At 43.3% G+C, this 15408-nt stretch overlaps 1 protein-coding gene across 7 annotated transcripts in view; it reads right to left on the bottom strand.

The window, feature by feature from the left end:
- The window catches only part of WWOX (WW domain containing oxidoreductase), a 934084-nt gene that overhangs the window by 463444 nt on the left and 455232 nt on the right, over positions 1 to 15408 (bottom strand). The gene's annotated exons all lie outside the window — the stretch shown is intronic.

The following is a 15408-nucleotide window of genomic DNA, read 5'->3' as shown; positions in this document are numbered from 1 at the left end:
CTGCCTGAAATTTTCTAATTCTCTTTTCTCTACATGAAGCTAGAAAGTGCTTTCAACATGAAGGAAACAGAATAATTGAGAGAAAAACATGCAAGTCTCGTTACTGTTCTGTTATTTTCCAATCTCTTGTATGCAGATTAAATTCCTACCAAGATACTCAGTGAATGCTGGTGACCTTGCCCTGACCCTGACAGTGACATTACTCTATATACAGACAGGAGGTGGTTCTAAGATCTGGCCTTGGCTGTACCAACCTCACTTACTGGACCACTCATCATCAGAGTGGCCCCCTTCTGCACTTCCCTATGAAGCACTCAGTCCTAATATAGTACAACCCCAAAGTCGATTACTATTATTAAAAGACAACTTTGTCCAGAAACAGTTCACGCTGCCCCTTCTTGAAGCTTTTCCTCAAACAGCCCACGCACAGAGCCCTCACCCTCTCCCCATATCTCTGCAACATGTCTCTTTCGAGAGAGATTTATTACAGGGCTGTCAACACAATCCTACCTTTACGGAAAAAGATAAAAATAAGAAACACCTTACAAGAAGATGCGTGGCGAAAGCTAAATCATAAATGTTTGATAAGGAATGGTCAAATCCAGACAAATAACTGTTCAATCCCACTTTGTATTAGGCAGATAAAGTCATACAGAAAATCAATGTGATGTATTGAAAGGGGGAAAAAAATTGCCAAGCTTGGGGATTGGGCTACACGGTGTTATGAAGTGGTCGCTTCATAAGAACCTGATAATACCATAGGTACATAAATTTTTTAAATTGGGGTGCTGATCGCTGACTTGCTGGACCTGTCAGTGGCATTCCAGTCCTCTTTTCTGTTGCTGCTGCTGCTGCTGGAAATAATTTCTGGGGTGACACGGGCATTCTCATGTGAGAATGGGGGAGAGGAACTGGTACGACTGTTTTAGAGGACAATTTGGAAATTCCTCTGAAAACTAATTATTTCGGAGAAGTACCTACCCTTTGTTCTAGCATTTCTGCTACTGGAAAATCACCATTCTGATATCCTTGCTCAAGTAGACAAAATACATATGCAGGAGTGTTCATTACTGAATCACGTGTAAGAGCAAATCATGGACACAGCCTAAATGTCTGCCAATCGAGGAATGGAGAAATAAATTGCAGGACATCCATGTGATGGAGTATTACACAGACATGGTGCATAAGGAGGTCGAGCTACATGTGTCGGTACTAAATAATCCCCAAGACATTATTACATAACAAGAGCAATGTAATGAACAAAATGTATTCAATGGTCTCAGTTGCACGAATTTTTTAAAAGGCAATGCATGTGACATTTCTGGAAGAATCCACAATAAACCTTTAATGGTGGTTTCTTTGGGAGAGATGGTTGAGAATGAGGGATGGAAGAAAACTTTTGCTGTTAAATCTTATCAGAAGATTTGAAACTTTTGCCAGGAGCTTCTATTCCTTTGGAGGCGATCAGCAATAACCACCACTAAAAACAAAACAAAGCAACAGGAAAAACTTTTCCAGGACTAGGAAGCCCAGTCTTGTTGTGTGAATTATCTGATAAAAGACACAGGGAGCTCTGGATGTTCGTCACTAAATCACCACCCCAGGTCCTCTCCCACTGGAAACTGAACGGTGAGAGTCGGAGCTTCTTCGTGTGTTGAGCGGCGCCCTCCACCTCCAGGTGGAATACCAATGTCTCCGGCTTCCTTGTTTCCCCCAAGCCCACATCAAACCTCCCCAGATATGTTGAGCTGGTTTCTGCCACAGACGTGGGACTTCATGTGCAGAAGTCCATGTGAGAGGCGGGCTTGCAGTGGCCGGTCTACTTCTACTGCTTATTCTGTAAGGTACAACCTCCCTCCTGCTGATGGCATCATTTTCTATAAGCTGTAATTTAAAAAAACAGCAGAAGCAGAGTTTACAATAGTAAACAGATGGGGAAAGGCCTTCTGAAGCGGAGGATAATAAAAGCTTGCTAAAAAGAGCAAGGGCTTGCAAAGAGAAAACAAACAACTCAGGTGTCACCCTGGTGAGTGATGTATTTGCTTTGAAGTGAAATAATAGGAAATGAAGATCAATTAACAAGGTACCAATGAGCCTAAAATGACTCGACTTTATTACACACACTAACAGTGTGTTAAACTCCTGGTACGGAAGGCCCTTGGGATAAGAAAGCAGCTGAGGAAAAGGAGCTGGAGGCCCAGTGGTTTGCTCCTTCTGAAATAAATGTCTGGGAAAAGGCACGCTGTATGTCTAAATAAGAAGAGTGACTTATAAAAATGAAAATACTTGTCTCAATTTATCTTTGACATGACACTATCTATCTTCATACAGGCAAAGATCTGAATGTTGTGATTTTTGAAATACTTTTGCCACTGGGGAACGAGGAGGAAAAGATCCCTTTAGAGAAATAAACAGAACTCTCCTGACCCAGCCTTCTGGAGTTAGAGGGTAGTACTATGTTTATGAACCAAGTGCACTCAAGAAACATTTGATAACTGATTAAAGTGATGTTTTCAGAGATATTTTTCTTACATTGCACTTTCCATCAGAGCTTCTCAAACTTTAAGGTGCATGAGAATCCCCTGGAGGGCTTGTTAAAACAAGACGACTTGGTCCCACTCCCAGAGTCTTTGACTCAGGGATTCTGGGGTGAGACGTGAGAATCTGCATGTCTAACGAGGTCCCAGGTGATGCTGATGCTGCCGGCTGAGGACCACACTTTGAGAACCACCAGTGCAATGCTTATAAGCTTGGGCTGTGGAACCAGAAGGACTTGGTTCAAGCCTCAGCTCTGCCACTTGGTTCTCTGTGATTTAAGTGGTCACTTAAGCTCTCCATGCCTCAGTTTCCTAATCTGTAAAATGGAGACAAGAATAATACCTGCCTGAACTGGGTTAAATACTGTTTCCACAAAATTCATCCCCACCCAGAACCTCAGAATGTGACCACATTTGGAAGTAGGATCTTTGGGATATAATTAAAGTTAAAATAAGGTAATACTGGATTCGGGAGGGCCCTAAATGCAATGACCGGTGTCCTTATGAGAAGGAGACGACACACAGACTCTGAGGGAAGGTGGCCATGTGAAGACGGAAACAGAGAAGGGAGTTATGCTACAGCAAGGCAAGGAAGAGCAAGGGTTTCAGGCAACCGGCAGAAGCTAGGAGAGAGGCAAGAACGGATTCTCACTCAGAGTCCCAGAGGGAATCAACCCTGCCAACACCGGGATTTTAGACTTCCGGCCTCCAGAACTGTGAGAGAATGCATTTCTGTCATTTTAAGCCCCCCGGTTTGTAGTACATTGTTATGGCGGCTCTAGGAAACCAATATCCCGCCTTAGGGAGCTCTTGTGGGGAGTGGATCAGAGAACACATAGCAAGTGTTTGGAGTGGGGCCTGGCACATAATGAAGATGACTTAAGTAGTAGTTCGTATTATTATTTTGGTTTTAGTAACACTTTCTTGTTTTATTATTTTGCTATTAGAAGCGCTTTGTCTTGGGAAAAAAAACATCAAAACGGTTGAGAAGGATAAAAAGGAGGAGTCCTCAACCACGAATGATTTCCCCCCATGCCCCCAAGGGATATTGGCAATGCCTGCAGACATTTTTGGTTTTTCAGGACTTGAGAGGGAGGGGATGCTACTGGAACCTAGTAGGTTGAGGCCAGGCTGCTGCTAAACATCCTACCACGCACAGGAAGGCCCCGCCCTACAAAGAGTTATCCCCCCAAGAAGTCAGTAGTGCAAGGTGGAGAAACTCCAGGATAAGGTGAAAAAGCAAAGTCACCCGGCCTCTGAGTCCTACTCGCCAAGGTGAGAACAAGAGTAGTTTGTGGAGCACCACATGGTTCTTCCCTATGAGAATAATCACCACCAACATCCACACTCTACCGCCCCAAAATAAAACTGAGTTAATAACAATAATAAATAACAACACCAAATCAAGAGCCAAGCTTGGCCCATAGGAGGGAGACTCAAGCAGTTCTTGGCTCTACCTCCCAAGATAGAGGAGGCAAGGTGGGCTCCATCTTCACTGGGAATCACATGCTGGGAAAATCAGGAGGGTCTAAAATCTGTAACCAGGGCCTGACTACAAAGTCCAAACGCCGAGTGCACTCTGGAAGAAGTCTCTGTGCTGCAACCTCGGCCAGGGTCGCGCCTTAATGGAGAAGCAGGGGTGCGTCTGGACCCCTGGTCTGTCAACTCTACTGTCTTCTTGCTTTAGCGACACCAGTGTGCATCCCAGGGGCAGGGAGCCTCCTGGACTCTGGCATGGACAAGCTGGTCCATTATTGTTCTTAACATGTTTCAGGGTGCTGTGACAGGATCCTTTAGAGGCTGGGGGAGAAATATGGGGAAAGAGCCCTAAGCCCCCTGTTGTCTCCACCATTGCCTTCCAATCTCTGGATGCAGGGCATCTAGGAGCATGGAGGTCAGAGAAGACCTACTGCAGTGGCCCAGGCAAGAGACGATGGAAAGCAGAACTGGGGTGGTGACGGTGGAAATGACGAACGTGGACAGACTTGAGGCAGTAAAAGCGGCACAAGTCAGTGATGGCAGGACACATGGGGGTGAGAGTGAGGGGGAGCCAAAATGGCCACCTGGTTTTTGGATTGTGCAATTAGATGAATGATGGTGCTACTCATTTAGCCAGAAAGCACTAGGAGGGGGCTGCATTATTTCCAGAACTAAATGAGTCCATGAACCAAGAGGGAAAACATGCTCATCAAACCTACACTTGAATGCTCTGACACTCCAGAGTCTGGGAATGGACTGGAAGCCATGATTGTCAGAGTGACTCTTGGAATGGCTTGTATCCACATTCTTTCCCTAAGTGTCCTCCTGCTTCCCATGAAACACATTATATCAAGTAGCAATCCATCTTCACATGTCAGAGTAATCTATCTGAGGATCTTGGCTCTTGGCTTCACAAGGAGTCATGTGTAGGGAGGGCCAGGAAGATGTAGGTGGGGATGTGCTCTGTGGATGTTCACCAAAGGGGCAGAGAAAGTCAGTGCATGTTGGAGTGGTGTTGCGCACCCACAAAGGCTTGATCAGATAGCACTGATTTACTATTGGACGATGATAGGGGAGACTGAGGCACAGAGAGGTAGTCCTGCATCGAACACACATACACACACACACACACACAAGCGCAGGTGCTCACATAAAGAGAAATAGCAGGGCCTAACTGTTATTCTCAAGCTGACATAAGAATTTTGTTCCTCTCCCACCTTATACTGTGATGAAGCAAACCAGATAGAGGAAAGAATAAACCATGACCCCCTCCAAAATACACCTTTGGTATTGAACTAAGATGTGACTCAATGCGGTTGGGTTTGGGTTTTTTTTTTTTCCTGGCAAACCAAGGCGTTTCCTTAGGGCTGTGCATTTTGGAGTTTAAGATGCACAAAGATAACAATATTCAAATCCAGAGCTGGCGGGTCCCTGAAAGAAGAAATGCACACAGCCCACGGGGTCTGTGAAAATCAAGCCTGTATCACCTAAATATAGTCTAACTTCTAAATAAGGCTTCAGATCACAGATTTGTTTACTTTCATTTGGTGATAATTGTTCACAGCAGAACATATCAGAAAATTCTATAATAGGAACCACAGCCAGGAAATAGTAAATAATTAATCACCCTCCCTCCCAGCCTCTTGCATCTCTGTTGATATAAATGACCGTATAATTCCAAACCCAATTATCACTACTTAGCTGTTCCATTTTGTAGTTAAAATCCCACAAAATTAAAGTGCATCAATTGTTAATGGTAATAGACCAGACAGGGGATTAAAGATTATTTTAATGTTTATTTCCTATCAAGAGATCTTTTGGCAGGAAACACCACAGACAAAAGGCTGCACACTCAGATGAGATTCATATATTTAAATCTTCTAACTTCTAAAAACATTATGGATATAATTACTTGTTTAATTTACTTGTTCCCTCAAGATACAGGCTGAGGAGACCAAGCCAACTTTATTATATCAAGTTCTCAGAAAGGAAAGGCATTGCTCTATAGCATTTTATAAGCTATTTTATCCTAAGTAATCAAATCAAATTTAGCGCTATGCCCCACTGCCCTGAGAAGCAGGGAGGGGAGAGGCAGAGGATGGAGGGTGAAGGGAGGGAGGCCTGAGTTCAACTCTCAGGCCTGCAAGCTGGGGGATGTGTGGCCCAGGCAAATCACTGAAGCTCCTAGGGTCTCAGTTTCCTTGTTTGTAAAATAAGGTTGATAAGAACCACTGTGCAGGCTGGTTGAGAAAATTGCAGAAGACTGGGAGAAAGCCAAACACTTATGCCCAAATAACCACCAACACAAAATGCAAACACAGACACTTTGATGTGGCTGTGCTTATTTTCAAGGTGGTCACCCAGATGACCCACGGATGCTTAATTAATCTTTCTAGATTATCATCGAGATAAACACATACGCACATGCTTTTTCACACACACACACAACCCAGAAAATACAACCACAACATCCAGGGGTCCTTGGAACATAACTTAAGAATCATTGTTCTATTTCCAAAAATGGAGACAAAAGTAAGTTCTATCACAATGTCCAATCAATTTACTTAGGACGCAGGTTAAGAAAGGTTAAGAAATTCATGGAAAAAATATAATAATAAATAAATAAAATATATGTAATTATATATACATATGTAGAAAGGGTGATAGATAGATACACAAAAATAATAACTGTTCACCTAAAAATACTATTTAGATCATGAAGAAATCAGAATCAGAAATGTGGACAATGATGATGATGATAATTGTATGTTGTTTCATATTTTTACAAAGGGATTTCTATCTCATAATTCTCGTCTCAGTGGAATCGCTTCATTTACCAATAAGGAGCCTGAAAACGAGAGGATTGCGAAGCACTACCCAAATCACACCCCCAGCTGAGGGTGGAAGCCAATTTGAACTCACACTTCCTGACTCTGTATCCTGGGCTCCTCCCGTGTCATCACTCTGTGACCCATGTCTCATCATCTTTTGAGAGTTTCTCTCCACCTGAGGGGAAGAGAAGGCACTGGGTTTTAAGTACCAAAGAGATGACTTAAAAAGAAGTTTCTGTAACAGTCTGGGTTCCCAAAACTGGGTGTGACTTTGGGCAAGCCATCTCTCTCAACCTCTGCTTCTCCTTCTGTAGAAGTCTCTGTGGCTTGAAAAGTTTACAATCGCTCACACCTCTTGAATGATTCGGGATATGTCCATCAGCAAGTAACAGATGTATGATGCAAACCCAATTCAAAACAGCTTCTGTGATGGCCACTGGAAGCCTAGAGGTAGACAGGCCACAAGCACAGTGGAATAAGCAGCTCTACAATGCCACAGTGAACCCAGGGTTTTTCACCTGTTCTTTGGTCCCCTTCAGAGTAGCTTCATCTCAGGCTTGAATACTGCTTGAGTACAAAACGGTCAAGCATGTCCAGAGGAAGCAGAAAGTCTGTTTCTTCTTTGTGTATCTCTTTTAGGAGTAAGGAAATCTTTCCCAGAAGTGCCCTCCATTTTGATTGGTCAGGATTGGGCCATATGTCTGTTTCTAGACCAATCACTGGCAAGATGCATAGGTTAGCATGATGGGTTTAGATTAATCACTGGAGGTGAAAGTATATTGGGGGGGATCATCCGTTATAACTGATATGCTTACTTTACAAAATATATGAGGCAAAAATAAATAATACAATAAACCTGAGTTCTTATTTTTAAAAATACAGTGTCCAAACTGTAAACAATCTAACTATCCAACAATGGAGAAATGGTTAAATAAAATATAATTCATATGGTGCAATTTTATGAACTCATAAAGTATTTTTCCAAGCAATGTTTAGTGATATATATGTACACAAACACATAGATTATGAACCCAACTTGTTTTTTAAAAAATGCCATCACTCAGAAGAAAGAAAAAAAGAATATATAACAAAATATTAAGAGTGATCATCTCAGGATTGGGGAATTAATAGAACATTTTAATTTTCTTCTCCTTCTCCTTCTACCACACACATTATTTACTACCATAATCAAAAAATAAAAATTGGTTTTCAAAGTAACAAGTGACTCTTGATGGAGGAAAAAAAAGTCAAATCAAGTTCTGCACTTGGTTCCGTTAAAATAATTTACTTAGGTCATTAGCTAACAAAGATTAAGAAATGTATAGTCTAATAAAAATACAAACATGTATAAAGGAAATATCTGTTTATCTACCAATTCTATTTTTGTGACAGAGAAATTAGAATCTAAAAATGAAAAGAAATTCGGCATCTTTTCCCCAGCACCCGATTCTTGAGTGTGACAAATGCCAAGTCCTGGAGGGAGGGTGAGGGCATCTTCGCTGGAGTTGGTCATGGTAGCAGCTGTCTGGTGACACAGAGGGAAACCCCAAACCAGTTGAGAAATGGCTGTGCCTGGAGCATGGGGAGGAGAGTGAGCTGCCGAGGGGTCTGTGTGATTTATGATGGCTTTCTTTATAGCCCTTTGTAGTGTCTGTGACTGCATTTGGCATTCATGGGGCATAGCTTCCAAACGTGTTTTAAGTAACCTGGAGTCTTGCTCTCAAGCTGCCTTCTAGACACCTGGCTTATCATGAAGGCTTATAGACACTTCCTTTAAAACAGCCCCAGGAATGTTAATAATACATTCATCTTATACCTGATGTTGGTAGAAACTAACCATTGTAACAAAGCAATTGATAACAGCGACCACCTCTGTGCCTGGCACTCTGCCAGACACTTTACCTACACTTTATCTAACTCCATCAGGTAACTGCTAACAATACTCCCCATCCTAGAGATGAGACATCTAAGGCTCAGAAAGAGTTAGGCCTATTATGACTCCAACCAAGCAGTCTGGAAGAACCCAGATTCATCCTCAGCTGTGTCTTATTCCAAGGCATTTGCTCTTTGCTAAGAGGTTCTTTAGGGTTTAGGGAAGCTGAGCTAACTCCTCAGCCAAGCACCGATGCTAAGAACCTGCACTAGTGGCAGACGGGGTAAGGCAGGGGACATGGCCTGCGGGGGTGAACCGGGTCTCTGGAGGGATACGCACTGAGGTCCCCAGTGGAACCGCTAAGCATGTAGCAGGTAAAGGCAAGAGTTTTGCGCCAGACATGGGGTAGGCATCAAAGATAGAATCTGGCTTCATTCCAACCCATCTTTGATACCATTTTAACAATCTGCTCACACTCCCAGGGCCCTAAATGGCTTCCCACCTCCAGTGGACTTGTTCTCCTGCCAGAGTAAGACGCTGAATAGCTGCTTATATTCAACCCGACATCCAAAGATATTTAAGAGTCTAATTCAATCGTTATATCTTTTCTGTAGACACAAAGGAACCAGACTTCCGGCACCTTGGGGCTTGGGCTCTCTCTCTCTCTCATTTGCCTTTCCTGTTTAAGCATGCTGGGGATGCACATACATGAAATAGGGCAGTTTAAGTAAAGATGGTGTACTTTGGCACTTACAATATAAGAAATTTTCGTGGGCTCCTGATACCAACTAAGGGATGCCAGGTACCTGGGCTGTGGGTGAGGGGTCCAACTGCCTCATGAATACGATAGCTGAACAGATGGGCAATGGCTTCAGCAGTCAAGGGGCTATCAATTGAACACAAGAAAAGCCAAAATCCCATCAGTCCTGGGCTTAGGAGATTCTCCATTAAGGAGACTCCCATTGTTAGAAGGGTTTAGAATATAGACCCTACAGCCAGGCCATGTTTCCCCTGTTCCTTTTTCATTGGAAGGTGTGCCATGTAGGTGATAGTAAACTCTGAAATTTTCTGTCTGCCTCAGGTGGCTGGCTCGCAAAAATCCACTTTGTAGGTTAGCTGAGATTTGTGGGATGGGGGAGATGTGGCATGGAAACCCATTCCATAACCTTTCACCAGGCATAAAATTTACTGTGAATGGAATTCCAAAAAGTCCATGTTGGCCTCTGATTTAAAACTATTAAATCTGGTTTCCTGAGAACACCTCCATTATAATAAATACATCACTATGACAACCTATGCTAATTGCACAATCTCAAAGACTAGAGGGAACAACTTATACATGAAAAATGCATTTGAACGTGACTGTCCTGGATTCACATCAGTGAGGCTTTAGGCTCAGGCAGAGCCACTGGGAGCATATCAAACATCTCACGAACAGGCTGCCATCATGGCAGAGAGCAGGGTGCCAGGACCCCAGTTTCAAACAGGTGACAAAAGTGGATCTGTGTTCATTTGGAATGTGGGTGGTGTTTCCAGCTTATGGAATTTAAGGAGGAATTATCTGTATATTTAATGATCTGAGTACACTCTTCTGAAAGACAAAAAGTATGCTAAGCAGACACACATACTTTTTCATCTTCAAAGGACGTCTTGAAGAAATTAGAGAAACACTATGGTCACTATATATAGTAATCTATTAAAAGGAAAAATGAGATCCTTATTATGCAACTTAGCCAAGCACTTTTTCTTTTCTTCCTCTGAGTTCATTCTGCCTGTTTTTCTTCTTCCTCCTCCCTCCTCTGTCCTTCCTCAGACATTTAAGCCAGTCCTACCAGCCTCTCCTTGCAGTGAGGGATACACAGCTAAATTACAACAAACCTGCCCTCCAAGGAATTGTAGTCGGATAAGAGAGGGAGATCAAAATGGCAGCCAGGGCCTTAGATTCAACCACAGACATGAGTTAACTTGGATCCTTCGCTGCTGCTGTGGCTCATCACCTTGGGAAGCCAAGATCACTTAATTCCCCTGACTGTCCATTAACTAGGCCTGTGAAACGGGGGCTGCGAGTATATTTGTGAGGTTTCCCTAAGGGTTAAATGAGATGATGATTGAACCCACCTTGGCACATCTTAGACATTCAACACATGAAACGATAATGTAACAATAGTAACAAATTATTTTAACAAAGGTTGAAAGAGAGCAGAGCCACGAGAGGACAAATGGGAGAGAAAGAGAAAACTAAGAGGTGGAAAAGATCAAGGTCATGGTAACTGTTGATATATGAGGGGGAGTTGTGAAAAAAAAATAAACCTAGTGCAAAGTTAGTTTGACAATAAACAAAGGCCACCCAAATGAGAACAAAATGGAGGCCACCTATTCAAAGCTTGCTATAGCAGGGGAGCCAGCCACCATCGGGAGTGCTTGGCAGAGACTCAAAGGCAGGCAGGGGAAAGGAAGGCCTTATACAGTCATGCACCACATAACAACATTTCAGTCAATGAAGGACTGCATGCAAGACGGTGGTCCCATAAGATGAGTACCATACGGCCCAGGTATGGCTACACCATCCAGGTTTGCGTGAGCACGCTCTATGATGTTCGCACAACAACGAAATCATGTAACGATGTACTGCTCAGGATGTAGCCTCATCTATAAGCCATGCCTGAGTACAGGTGTGCCTTGATTGGAGGCTGGTGGCAGAGGGAAGCTGAGGCAGCTAATTAGAAGCAGGGCATCCTATGTGACCGGTTTTGAGAGCATATTTGGTTTTCTCCGGTTGGTTCTGAGTTGGAAGCGGAGACAAAAATTTGGGCAGGTGGGCGTTATTGACCAAGTCTTGACCATTCTCGGTTAATTGCTGCAGAGGGTGTGGTTTGGCTTCCTGGGCTGGCTGCTGCAGAGCTTGCGGGTCAGAGTTCTATGATCAGTATGGTCTGGCCATTGTCCGTTTGTAAATTCAGTCTATCATTAGCAAGATCATCCAGTGACCAGGGACTGTTTACCCCAGAGCCGTCTGTGAAAAGGACTGTGACGGAAACAGAGTGCAAGAGAACTGACTGGCTGCAGAGAAAGGCGGCGACCAGACATCAGTGCTTCCTCACAAGGGCCTCATGTTCTCAGAAGGCCCCACAGAGTCTAGAAACAGATTCCCTGTCACCATGGGCCTTTGTGCAGGGATATGCGTGAATTAGAGAGGAAAAAGGTGCTTCGACGTCCTAAAGAAATGGCTGTTTCTCATACAGCTCCTGGGAGGTGATAATTTATTCAGTCATCTTTCAACATAATTCCTGTCTGACTGATTTTCTCTCTGGCTTCATCTTCTCCAAGGTGCCACACACCTGTTCTGGGTGAATAAGAGTAAGTATGGTGTACAGATAGGAGAGTTCAAGAAGCCAAATGAATAATGGAAAAGACTAAGTTAAAGCAAATGAAAAAGAAAAGCTTGCCGTTCATATAAAATTTCTGCCAAAGTGATTACTAATGCTGCTTCTTAGAAAAATAGCAATAAAGACCTCTAGCTCTAAAAAAAGGGCTGGGATCCCAAAAAGCAGAAATACTCAGTTCAATGTCAGCAGCCTTAGCCAACAAATTTTTGGCTCTGTTTTAGAAGCTTCTGTTTGGGGTCTAGGGTTTACTCCCTGGATCTGCCACGTACCAGCTGGGAGATCCTGAGTCCCCCTTAGGGCTGTTTTTGAGGGATAAGGGAGGTGATGTTCCAAGGGCTTCAGTGTGACACCTAGTGCTTAGCATGCACTCGGGAAACAGTAGCTATGATTTTGCAGAATGGGAGGAATATGTCCACCCTCACTGGATGGGGCAGTGAAAGTTTGATAAAATAGAGATTAGGCCTAGTACAGTGCCTGGCCCAAAGCAAGCAGGTGTCCATTCCTTTCCCTAACAGACCCGAAGGTGCTTTGCAAAAGATTTCATTATATATTGAAAAGGGATCATTATCATATAATCACATGCTAATTATATAATGATGTAAATGTGTAGAAAGATAGAAGCAATCAGAGTAACCAGCCAGTCTCCAAGGTGGGGAGGAGAGTTAATAAGACTTTGAAGGGTAGTTACTCCATATCCTTTGTGTGTGCCTGGCCAGCACTCATTTGCCTTTCCGATAAGGCATCCTGATCTTTTTGGGAAATAGCCCTTCCCCCAGCCCCTGACCATGTGTTTTGGAACCTCACGGTGGCAAATGACTTACACTGTCCAATCATTCCCACATGCTGATCCACGGATGTCCCCCCAGCTAGACCAACGATGGTCAACTGGTCAACTCCAGATTTTGACGGGAGGGTTTCACACCCTACAGGTGCAGCTGGCTTTGCCATCATCCACGAAGGAAGTTCCTGAGTCAACACAGGGAGAAGCTGAGCCATAAAGGGGAAGAGATAGATTCTGGATGGCATCTTCTGAATACCTGCGTCCAGTGGAGCCTGAACCAATTCTATCCCTAGAGTTTTTGCTTATATAAGGCAACAAATGCCCCTTCCCCCCTTTTTTTTTGCTTCAGCCAGTTGAGTGAGGTTTTTCTCACTCACAACCAAGACAGCCTGACTGACGCAGTTGAGTAAGTTTAGGCTGAAGGGACAGAAAAGGAAGGAGATTTTAGGCATGGACCCTAGTTTTAGTGAGCTCATGTTATAATTGGAGAGGCTGACCAAAACCAAGTAAACCGAAAATAAAATTTAAAATATATAAATTGTGGTGAGTGTTACGATGCCAAGGAACTAAGGGCTGAGATAAGAGAATGGAGGGGCATTACTTTATTTAGTTAGGACAGTGTGGTAGGCAGAACAATGTTGCCAAAAGATGACCATGTTCTGATCCCTGAAATCTGTGAATATAGGACTCTATGTGGCCAAGGGGAATCTGCAGATGTCAATAAGCTACAGTTCTTGAGACGGGGAAAGTATGCTGAATTACCCAGGTGAGCCCAACAGAATCACAAAGGTCCTAAAAAGATGGAAAAGCCAGACAGGAGGAGCACAATCAGAGAGATTTAAAGATGCTACACTGCCAGATTTGAAGACGGAAGAAGAGGGCCATGGACCAAAACATACAATTGGCCTCTAGAAAGTGGATCAGCTTCTCCTCTAGAGCCTGCATCAGGAACTGAGCCCCACCAACGCTTTGATTTCAGCCTAGTGAGACTCACTGTGAACTTTTAACATCCAGAACAGCAAGAGAAGACATTCACACTATTTAAGCCGCCAGGTTTGCGGTCATTTGTTACAGCAGCAACAGGAAATTAATACAGTCAGGATGAGCTCTTTGAGAAGCATTTGTACCAAGGAAAGGAAGAGCAGGAAACAGTCATGTCAAGGATGGAAAGAAGACCACGGCAGGGGAGGAAACAGCATACGGAAACCCCTGCCATAGGAAAGAGGTTGAGGCGTTCTGAGAACAGCAAAGAAGATTATTGAGGCTGGAATGTATATTCCTTAGCCATGAAGTTCAGAGAAGAATTTAAATATTCAACGCAACCCCACTTTGGGGGAAACAAAGCACTCTTTAACGATTTCCTTGATTTTAAACTCATTGAAGACGAGAACCAAAGCTCATCCATATATTAATAATAACTAGCACAAAGAATTCCATAAAGTGCAATTCTCCTTCATAATTTCAATTTATATGCCTATTTAGATTCCTAACACGCATTCCAGATTTTCTGGATGTGTCTTATTCTCATATATTCTGCTCTGCTGTACCTAGTAGTATATTCATATGCCTAACCCATAATAGGCACTAAATAAATATTTGTTGGATAAATACGCCCAGGGGTTTTGGTTTGAAGAGACACTCCCTGATGCCATAGATCCCCCTATGACCTTTCTCCCAAGTTACCCTAGAAACAATGAAAACATTTTGGTTGTAGAGAGGCAGAAAGCAACAGAGCCAGGGGTGAGCATTTGTCCAATGGCACTACTGTCTGATCAGAAGCTTGGGGGTGGCGGGGTATGGGAGAGGGAAAAAGAGTGATTTTTTTCATAAAGTATTATCAAGATATCATGTGAGCTGGAGGTTACTAATTATGGCAACTGCCTCATGCTGGAAAGAAAATATTTTTTGGAGGGGGGCTATCCTCCATACCACTTCAGCTGCTGAGCAAGCAAAAAGCAATATGAATAAACTCTATGGGCACAAGACATCCGGGGCTCCCTTTTAAATCAGTTCCTAGAAGGCAAGGAACCAGTATATCATAGTGAGACAACCATTTATAATGGGACCATTATTAGGAGCCAAGATATAAAAATTGTACGTGAAACAGCCTTATAAGCAGATTCGGTGCGTGGCTGATTAACCTCCCTATCCCACAGGGGGCTGGGGGGCTCAGGGGATTGGTAATGAGATATGGAAGTCATTCGCCTCGAGGTCACAGGTTTAAAGCTGGACATGTTAGAAGGGGCCTAATTGCTCCTCCTGGGTGACTCAGCAGAGCACAGATGGGCACACGGCTACCTTGTGGGCCTGGAGACACAGAGCCGAGGGTTCCCATCCCTGCACTGCCCTGAACTAGTTGTGGGGTATTTGTGCTGGTCACAGATCCTCTTGCAGCCTCAGTTTTACAATTTATAAAACCTTGTCAAGGTTGATTTTTTTTTTTTTAGATAAATATGAGTATGCTTCGCACATATTTGATAAGTGGTAATTATTTTCTGAGAATACATGTTTTCTTTTGAGT

The sequence above is a fragment of the Equus asinus genome, chromosome 28 (genome assembly GCF_041296235.1).
Source record: "Equus asinus isolate D_3611 breed Donkey chromosome 28, EquAss-T2T_v2, whole genome shotgun sequence".
NCBI classification, from domain to species: Eukaryota; Metazoa; Chordata; class Mammalia; order Perissodactyla; family Equidae; genus Equus; species Equus asinus.
Note: the sequence above shows the minus strand (reverse complement) of the source record. Positions and strands in the feature narration are given on the sequence as shown.